Raw genomic sequence first — 12,009 nt, forward strand, 5'->3', positions numbered from 1 at the left:
CCCCGCTACACGGGTACGAGTTCTCACTTTTGATACATATTCCATTATAATATTAAGTAAATATGCCTATTCCGCGATTTTAAATTCAGAGTAGAGCGATATGAATGTAATGATTTTACAGTGATGTGTGTGGCCGTATGGGTGTGTTTTTTTCGTGTATGTATTCACGATAAATAGTCGAAATGATTCTTTGATTTCCAACCTCAGGATATTTTCTGGTGGGAAAGCGAATTTGTTGGTACACTAGAGTTTAGAAACATCAAAATGGAAAATTCACAGAAATTTACAAAAGCGTAGGAAAAAACAAAAAAAAAAATTAAGGAAAAATGGGTATTTCTTGCGAAAAATTAGTTTTTGATAAATACGCGTGTGAAGAAGACATGTCTATGTTCGCCATATGGTGAATTCGGTACGTGGACGTGCTGGATCACTTACTATTATATTGCATACACACCATGACATTTTCAAATGCAATTTTGTTGACAAAAACTAATTCAAAATATACTGTATTACTAATGAGTAATGACTATAGTAGTAAGCATAAAATATAAACTTTATGACATACGTCTGACAGGTTGTCTTGGATCAGAATCGTTTTTCGTGTTCAATGGTTTTATATCATTGAATAAAAATTTAACTCATCCATTGCAGTGACCCCTTCTGGCCCTTCTAGACACCTACTATACAGCGGAGTGGTTCACACTTCCCACCTTTTTTGTGTTGGAAATATTTTCGGTTAATTTAAAAACAATCTCCTAGGTACTGTAATCACAATATATAATATTATTACCTATATGTACAATACATACCTAATATTATATTAAAAATACATATAATAATTAAAAATATATTTTACATAACGGGTACTTCAGACTGCAGTGATGTTATACCTATATGATTGTATGTAGCTGTAGCTAAAGAGTGGTGTCTCTGATGGAATAATATTAAAAAAATAAGAATTAAATTTTAAAAAAGACAACCATACCTGGTTTTCGATTAAAAAAAACCAGATACGCGTTGTTATTTTATTACACATTACGTCCAACCATCTTTATGTATCGATATTAATCTTGACCGTTGACGATTAGTAAAATTATTATATGATTAACATATTATAAAAAAAAGAACCATTATTGTTTTAAAATTACCAATTATTATATGCGTGCATTTAAAAACTCGTCCTATATACAATATAATATACATTCAATATAATAAATGTATAGGTATTTATATTTTATGTAGGTTGGTATCTATTTCTTAGAATGTGTTCATAAATTAATTATAATTATTGTATTTATGTAAAATATTATACGTGTACCTATACATATTATTGCAAAAAACATTAAATTATATTATAACTTTAAAGTATAGATAGTTATAGTATTGATGTAAATACTATTCATTGATATTCTATCTAACTCAGTTTTATAACAATTTATAATTGATTATGTTTTAATCTTTTCCAAAATATTATTCTTAGGTTCATCAACCGAAATAAACATAAATTATCGATTACAATATTATTATAATATCTATAGTGAAGAGATTGAACGTGATAAATATTATAGGTTTAGTTCACAGAAGTTAAGTTTTTAGATGCATAACAATTAATATTGTACTAAAGTCTTAGTCATAGAATTTAGCCATACGAATATATTATGCGTGATCGATAATTTAATCTCTCAGAAATGTAATAAAAAAAGAATACAATTCATTATACTGTTGGCCAAACGAGAATAGTCTGGCTTAATGCTGGGGTTGATCATCGGTTCAATGTAGGTCATACATCGGGCCCGCATCAGCATTTGACGATCGTGTCGCACATCACGCAAAGATCACAACCAGTCACCATATCATTATGTAAATTACCTAATCAGCAAAGACGGATAACTTATGGCACACGTGCGCCAGGTGGAACGCAAGCTGGATTATATAAATGGCATGTGAAAATGCTAATGAATTTTGTGTATAAATTAAACATTTTATTTAAAAAAAATAAACGAGAAATCCAAAAAATTAAAACGCGATATTGTTGCATTAAACGTATAATATGATATGATAATCGACATGGAATTCATGAAATATTTTTAGACCGTGGATAGAAGTCAACATTTACGATTTCAGTATTTTACACGAACATATGCACACCGTCTTTAAGTCACTATCTGTCTTTTCATTTCTATACAATATGCTATATAGCCACTATATATACTCATTAGCCATAATAATAAATACAAATTTCCCAAAAAGTGATTTTGCTTTCGCCTCTTCTACCTTCCGACGACGAATCTTACTATATTATCTAAAAGACTCCAGCAGCATGCCAGTTCTCGTGCAAGAATTTTGTAGGTATACTTTAAGTTTTAAATAACTGATCATGTAAACATTTTTTTTAAATATTTTTGTTTTAGTTTTTTGATGATTAAATGCAATAATATAATACAGTGAAAACTTTTCAATTTCATAGTGTAGGTACCAGCCATACCTAAACCGAAGCAATTTATTTTAGGGGTTCATTATTAGTAATAACATTTAAACATCTATAATACATCGGAATTCAACTTCAGCCACACAAATTTTAAACACAATTTATTAGACCTTTATTCCAGGGCCCCATATTTTATCCGTGCCTAGAATCCCTGAAATGCTAGTTACGACTTACGGCACATTATATGCATTATAATTTATGTCATATGCGATTACTGAACAAACAGGTCTTTTGCCCAAGGAAAAAAAACAAAAAAACAAAAACCACTCGGAGGGTGTTAAGTGGCCGGTGGCGGCGTTCGTTAAAACGCGTTTAAATGCAGTTTAAAAATCGCTAACGACTCGACGGGCTCGTCCTAGTCCGCGTGCAAGCTATACAATATACATATTATTATGATATACGCATACAACTATTATAATTTTAGCCGATGCACGCGGCTCGGCGGCGAGGGCAGCAGCTCTTCTCCAGATGACGCGATGAGGACTTGACCCTCGTCGTCTTAATATCATGCCGCCGCCGCCGGACAATACGACCCACTAGAATTGCAGCATCACTGTGTATATACATAATATATATTGCAATGTTTATGATATTATATATATTATTTTATACATACAACATTTCCCGTTGTTTACATTGTTACGGATTTTTAATTAAACCCCATTATAAATTCTCGTGTATATATTATAAATATATTATTATAATGGTAGGTACTCGTCGGACGGCCTAGGCTCGTTATAAATCTCTATTATAAGCGCGTGCACAGCGTTCGAGTGGCTTCCTCCACGCACGACTATACCGCTCGTCGTCGGGAGCTTTTTGTCTCTCTTCTCTCTTTCTTACGCTTATATTTGTTTCCTGGCAAAACAATGACCTCACCTCCTCCCCCATTTTTACTGTACCTACCTATACAGCAGCGATCGACGAGACGGTGTATAATGTGTGTGTTTGTGTATGTGTTGATGTTGAATCAGCAACGTCCCTACTCGAGTAGTTACAAACGAAACTTGCATACAACAATATATTATGTACCTATTATATAATATTATAGGACGAAATCTCGCGTATACGCGGAAAGGTTATTTTCTGTGACATTTTTATGTTTTGAGTGGTTAAGAAACGCCTACATTGTAACATAGGCACGCGTATTGTGTATGGTATAATATTACGCCTGCAGTTGTGTATTTACCGACACTTTGTGTTGCACAGACCGTTGATCCGTTGATCAAGTCCGCGAACGGATGTAGTTATATTGTTTCTATATTATTTTATTCGTATATTCAAACTATAATATTTTATACTGGCCATGGATAGTGATAACTACCGATAAGTTTATGTTTTATAAAATCTTCCAACCGAGATCAAACGTAGGTAAATTATCAATGTGTTTAGCCGTTTAGGTATTTGTTTTTTTTATAATTTATGCGCTGTCTATAATATATTATTATAAAATTCACGTGCACCTATATTATATTTGTAGGGCTGAAAAGCAATTGCAACCCATGTATCATCAATCTAACAATAAAGTTTCATTTTTAATTTAAATAATTAAGAACTCAAACAGTCATTATAATATTTCAAATTGAACCTAACTATTCATTATAATTTCTTTTTTAATTTTATTCATCAAATGCATTTTACATATTATATGCATATTTTTATAAATTACTGTATGCTACATTTAAAAATATATTTACTGCATCAAATTAAAATTATATACTTTATTATAATTTTATACTGCAGTATTTTTATAGGTACACGTATTCTTATTCACGTACCTATTTGTATTATGTTTATATATATATTGAAACACAACGTATAGGTAAAGATTGTAATTAGTAATTACCATTATGAAATTACGTATAGTATAAAAATTATATTATATAGTACCGTCCTATAGCAGTCGACACAATTTTTTTTAAACGAACACTTTTTACTTTAATCTGGAAATGTATACCCCACGGCCTTAAGTAATTGATAATTTATTCAAATATTTAGTGTCAAGTTGTATTTTATCAGCATCATATGTGTTTATTACAAGCTCATAAAAAATAATCAAAAGGATATAACTAACATGTTTACTAAATCACTATACAGATATTGTAGATGACTATATACAGGGATATTTTATGTAGACGAACTGCATTTAATTTACTTGGCAATAACTAAAAATTCTAATTCATATTTTAACTGTAACAAATAATAATTATTATGATATACAATAATAATAAGGAATAACCAAATATACAATAAATTCATGATATTGGTGTAAGCAAAGCTTACACTATAAAAACCATCAGGGTAATATAAATATGTAAGTCCATAAATATGTTGAACATAATTATTTTGTATTAAAAAATTGTGAAAGTTAGTATACATATTACACTGTTTCAAATGCTCTATAAATTAATTACGGAATGTTACCACTCTATTAAAATGCATGAACAACTTTTACAGTAGATTTTATGTTAACATAAATTATATGTTTTTAAATTTAAAACACCGAGCAACTTTTCTAACCAATTTTAAAATATTCTTAATTTATTTTCAAGCTATACAGTACAAACACTTAATATTTTTTTATGAAAAACAAAACTATTTAGAAAGGCATATATACCTACGTGTGGAAATATAAAAATAATAATATAAGACGCTATGTTTGTAAACCTGTAACGCCACTATTATATTCATAGTGGAATAAACAAATATTATTGTCATAAATAGGTAGTAAACTTATCTATGATGTATAGTTATTTATTTTTTGGTAACATAAAACAATTTAACAAGACATTCTATGTAAATGCATTAAAATATATTATTTTATAGTTCTGCGATTTCAATTTTTCTTAAATATCATACAAATTGCCTAGTTAAAGCCCCTTAAAAACTGGTTGAATGACATCATCTCCTTACGTTTACGTAATAGTTATATTATATTATCTATAAGTGATTTGTTGCGAATAACAAACAAGCTACGAGTGTAATAATATGTTGTATAGTTGGTCTCTTTATAGTTGTGTATTTCGATTAATTGTTTATGTGGTTTTCCATAGTAGGTATATTACAAGTTCGTATGTGTACACACTTATATTATTATATAGTTTAAAATGTGCAAGTGTTAATGATAATATTATTATATAAATTAACGTCAATTCAACAAAAAAATATGTAAGGCCACACAAAATTGTATATTCCAAATATATTATCATTTATTTCCAATTATGTTATTACAAAATATTTTATATTATTGGCAGGTCCCGTGTTCTTTGACGGACAATTTAAAAAATAATGAAATACTTAACTATCTAAATACTTCGTTGTATTATATAACGTTGTATTTTATAACGCATCAGTGGTATGGTGAAAACATGCGAGAAAATCAAAAACTATAAAATAATAAATAGCTCAAATTCCAAAATTATGTTGAGTTTTTTTTTATTGCTTGTACGCATGCAATATCTTCTATATAAATGAAAATGATTCTACTCTCTATAATGTACGAAAAATCCGAAGTATGTTACATCATAAAATAATCCATACACGCGTCCTATATATCATTGTAATACGTTGCGGTTATTCTCGACCGTTATTGGATTTGACTATACCTAGCTCGGGGGTGAAATCCCGTCAACCATACGGCGGAAGCTGGGCGGAGGCGACAGTGTACCAGGCACTGGTACTACACACTTGAATATCCTTTTTCAACATGCACAATACTAAATTATAAATCGTGATCGTGAAAATTGTATACATAATACCTAGCAGTATACCACGGGTATAAAACCATGACTTATGGAATATTATAGGTATAGGTACGATACCGCGGTAGTGGCGATGGGCATGTACGGTGGGCACAATGTACATATTATATTATAATGTATGCGCGCGAGTGGGGTGGACGTGGGTAGAGGTAAATAGTTTCGAAAACAATCGAGAGGTCGTTTCCATTTTTTTCTTCTCCACCGAAATACTAAATAATGATAATAATGTATTCCTATGGGAAAACCGAATCGTGACATCCCCGAGCTACCGATACACGTTCGATGGCTACCGATTATGGAAATTCGAAAAAATTTAAACACAGTGGTTTCGGGGGAAACGGGTAGGTATGTGTATAATATATACTGCACGCGTATTATATATTATATGAATTTTAAAATGTAAATCACGTGGGAACAATACGGACAATCGTATATATATATATACATATACACACACACACGTACGTACGTATATAAATAAGTGGTAAGTAAAAAAATGAAAAAAAAAAAAACACACACACACATATTTGTCTCGGGGCACATGCCGGCGTCAATCACACACACAAGCCGGCCGTGGCTACTGTTGAGCCCTATTATTATTGGCCAAACACGGAAATTATAGCAATCAGTAGCCGCCCGGCTACTGTTCACTTGGACATCTCCGCACCCCGTTCTGCGTGCGTAAATACGTATTTTAATATTATACACACACACTCACACACGATAACAGCAAATTACCTACTACTGTTTAAAATAATAATACAATATATATATATATAAATATATTATGATAATAAATTCGGTAGTCGGAGAACCGAAATGAAATGCGTACAATTAGAGCTGTAGTATATTATAGTAGTGTGGCGCTGGAAGGATCGTGCCGACCGCCCTGAGGGTTATGTGTGAATATGTATATATATTCCGCCGCGCTGACACCCGTAATCATAATATCGTATGTATATATACGCATAATATTGATATATACGTAAATAAAATAATAATATTATACGCGCATATAATATATACGAGTATACACTATACGCATACGAGGAAGAGAATTACAAAAATATTCGATTCGAATGTCGTGACACGGTTGCGGTATATAGTTCGATCGTCGTTCGACATTCCATCTCCGTCGCTGCAGCCTACGAGTTGTAGATTTTATCCGAATCCTGGAGCTGACGATATGAACAATATTTCAAGTTATATGTTTTATGCTTTTGAGTTTAAATTTTCCAAAAAAAAAAACTGGACGAAATGTTGACAACCGGTACTCTATACTAATATGTTTATAATTAATCAAAACTCTAATTTATTAGTAATGGTATATACCGGTACACCTTCTGATACCCTATACTGGATGCTTGTATCGAGAGCAATATTATAATATCGTAGTACCTATATAAGACGCTCGTAAATCGTGACCCATGCACGATCTATATATTATTGATATCGATAAAAACCCATCAGTAAATATCAATAAACGGTTTTGCTATTTTCAATATTATTAGTAGTGAAGTATACCATCAATATAACCAATACACGATCAATATCGAATATTGATCGTGTATGGGCCACTTTTTATATTTTACGGACGCCTTTTATAGTTAAAAACTTGCAAGTACATCACGCGCACTATACCAGAGTTTGACAAATCGCTGGATTTATATCGGATCAAATCTCAGATGGTACAATATGCACGCCGAGAAAGATTTTCTTTTACGCGTGACACCTTGGGGTCATAAATATATCAGATAATACTGTCACATCACACATGGTTGTTTAAAATATATTGTCTGAGGCATTTAAAACGATGTCTACTTGATTTGTTTTTTTTCCGAAACATTCGTGATAATGATTCAAAAAAAAAAAAAAATATTTATTTCATATTTCCATCACGTCATAGTACCTATTTATCACAAATAATATCTAATGGCAAAGCGTTTCCAAATAAGTGCCAAAGTATAAACAACTGTGATCACTGATTAATAATTACTACATTTACCTATATACCTTTGTACTTGGTAAGACAAAAGAAATATTGTTCATTTTCATTTTGAACATAATCATAATTTTTGAGACTTCAATATTAATCGAGGTATATAAAATAATAATTAATTACTGTTGTGCTACGCATTCAACTATACAATTAATCTACACTATATATAGTGTAAATACTAATTGACCGGTTTATATTTACTATTCTCGTGGTGGGGTATTTACGTAACCCAAACAAAAACTTTATGCAAACTATTGAAAACTCGTACCTAAAACTATATGTTTTAAATTAGTTAAAACACTTTGCGTTCACCTTCATTTTTATTGTCCTTGACAGATGAATAATAATGTATTATGACGATTAATACACGCTGCCGCTTATCGAGAACATTTTTGACAGTAATTATAATTATTACTGTAATTGTATAATATGTATTTTTGTTGAACAAACGAACTGCTAGAAAAAAACTCTTGTACCGAGGGTGCTTTGTTCAGTTCAATTGACCTATCAGTGATTTACAAACAATTATCCGGATAAGACCTAATGGATTGTAAATCACATACATATATGTATAACATACAATACACTATTCGTATTACTGAAGGATTATAGGAAGGGTGGTTTTTTCACACAATATTTCATCGAACAAATAGTGAATCAAACAATACGCTGTTTATATGTATACATTTATATTGTCATTTCGGTAATTAATAACCATTTTGGCATTTAACAGAGTACTGCAATTAGGATTATGTTGTTGTCATATATTATATATTTTTGTAATTTAACTCACAATGAAGCATTTCAAAAGTATATATTTATTTGAGACTAAAATCAATTTTTTCAATATCCTTCTAGATTAGTCATAAGTTCATAACTATAGATTGGATGGTTCAAAATTAGTTGAGCCGTTTTTCTTACGTACAATAATTTAAATTTAACATATATTATAATATGTACGTTTTATGCGCCTATATGCTCAAGTTGAGATATTTTCTAATATAAAATTAGTTATATATGTATATTATCTGATAAAATATACTATTTAAGGCCTTTTTGCAAATGATACCTAAAGGATTTTCAAAAATGAGAATATAAAACTAAAATACTAGGTATATTGGCGTGATGTTATCCTGGCGTATTATGTTGAAAAACCAACAACGTCATCGCTTACGTGAAATTTTAAACATTGATTTTATATTTTTACGGTGACAATAAGGGGTCACCGTCATCTGGGACCTTAATGATCTGTGCGTGATGAAAATTGAATACTAAACCAACTTTGAAGAGGATAGGGGTGAGTTCAATCGGAGCGGACATTCGGAACGGAAAACCAAAGACGCCGCGAATAAAACGATTATGAGGCCATCAGTGGCGTCACCGTCACCGACGAGGGTGCGCCCGTGTGTATTTTTCGCTCTCACCCGAAAGATTCGAATTGCAAATCCAAAATTGATTTTTTACAAAACCAATCCGTCCGTGAAATTTAAATTTTATTCTGTAATATATATAATATATATGTAAAAGGGGTCGGTCTCATCGACTTAGAGGGTTGTTGGATCAAGGCCGTGTGTAAATGACATGTAAACAACCGCATACGTGTACCTACGAAATGAGTCAATTAACTATGTACAAACATCAAAAGATCTCGTGTCGCGGGAAATTAATTGGAAAAAGGCTTGTGGCAAAAAAAAATATTTATAAAAAAAGAGATTAATGGATTTTTGATTTTAATAACTGTTACAAGGCAGATGGTCGTCGTCGAGGCAATTAAATTAAATAAACTTTTTAAAGTGCACACAGCGGGTGGTTGAACCCGCTCTATATTAATTTATTTGCATTCTTGATATTATGTTCTACGTGATAAGAATAAAAAACAAATAAATATTTCAATATACGTATAACAATATAGTTATACGAATATAAAGGTAATAAAATCATACAGTGTTTTAGTTATTGTATTTTAAGTGCGATTTCAAAAATTAAATGTCGATAAATCGCACTAGAAAACGACCAAAATAATATGCTGAACTGGAAATAATTATAAATAAGTATAAAAAATGTAAAATAAAAATGTTTCAAAAATTATTCGCAAGCCTTTAATAATTATACAATTTTCATACGATATTAAAGATTTTGTTTTATTTCTTTACTGAATCTCTTCAGACAAATTAAATTAGTTTTTAACGGGTTACTAAGTAAGTAGTTTTATAATTAAATTTTATATTTTGCTTGGAAAGGATACAATATTTTTAAACAAGAAAAACTTTTCTGAAATAAAATAAAAACGACCCTGATTAACGAAACGATAAAGATATCAAAGTTTCGTTTCACTTTGTTTTTGATACCAATTGAATTTTAAATTACTATTATGGCATTACTCTGTTATCACATTACAAATCTATCAAATTTATACAAATACAATAAATTCTATGCCTACTATTTTATCAACTTGCTTAAAAAATAAGTCATATTCTATGTTTCATTATCATCATTCATAGAAAATAAAATATACATACATAATATATGTTTCAACTTAAAACTATGTAATGTGTGTGAGAGAGAGAGACACTATCAAAATTAGCTCCAATAAAACCACTATGTATTCTAATATTGTTCTCATTACTTTAAATTATTTTATCATAAGATTTATATTATTTTAATTTATATTTTTATGTTACGTTTATGTTTAATTAATAGTTAAGATTATATTAGCAGCACTTAAATTGTAAATTGTATTACGACCATAATATGTATAGGTACCTACTGTAGGTATTTTTCAGTGGTGGTCGCATATTTTTACATTCACTAAAGTTGGTAAAAAAAATATTGGTAAATAAAATATATTTATTATAACAAATATACAAATATTCATAAAATATAAGCTAAATTTAATAAATTTGGGTTATGGGTGTAAATTATAATAATTTATTGTATAAAAATTGTATTTATTTGGAATTATAGTCTCAAAATTTTAAAAAGCTATTTAGAAATAGCCAATACTGACTAAAAAAATAGGTAGCACTTGTTGTTTATAAAGTATATATAAGCGTGTTCAATAATTTTGATTGTAAATATGAATATAATAATAAAAAAGCAGGTAAGTGGGTATCGTTCAGCTGTACAGTAGGTTACAAGTGGGTCAATGTATAATGGATTGTATTAAACTTGAATTCAATGATGTAATATCATTGTATAAGAAAAACGATTCTAAGCGAAGACTGTTTGTCAGTCTGGATTTTTTATATTATTAATATTTATTATAGCCTTTAAGTTGAAAAAATATTATAATATTACTAACTGAACCCGCGCACTTTGTTGTCCGTAAAAATAGCAACTCTTAAAAAAATTATGATTGTTCAACTTTTTTTGGGTGTAACTTGCTGCAGTAAGTGCAACTCAGCAATCCTGGTAGGCGATGTTCAATAATTTGATTTGATGCAAGCTTTTACCTGATCTGCCCGAATACCCAATAATAAATAAATACTAATTTCTACTGTAAACTGTAACCAATGGCAACTATTAATAAATAAAAATAAAATTTCCAATTTCCATCGTGATACTCAATATCTCTGTTTGAGCACCTCTTTAAAATGCGAATTTCAGAAAATCCTTTCTTAATGCATGGTGAAAATATGAGAAGAATCTCTATTCCAAATTTCAAGTTCGTACGTTACGTAGTTTTTGAGTTACAGCGATCAGTGACTAAGTGGTATTTGGATTTTATAGGTATAGATATTTTTTTATTCGTTACTATGGTA

Source organism: Acyrthosiphon pisum, chromosome A2 (assembly GCF_005508785.2).
Source record: "Acyrthosiphon pisum isolate AL4f chromosome A2, pea_aphid_22Mar2018_4r6ur, whole genome shotgun sequence".
NCBI classification, from domain to species: domain Eukaryota; kingdom Metazoa; phylum Arthropoda; class Insecta; order Hemiptera; family Aphididae; genus Acyrthosiphon; species Acyrthosiphon pisum.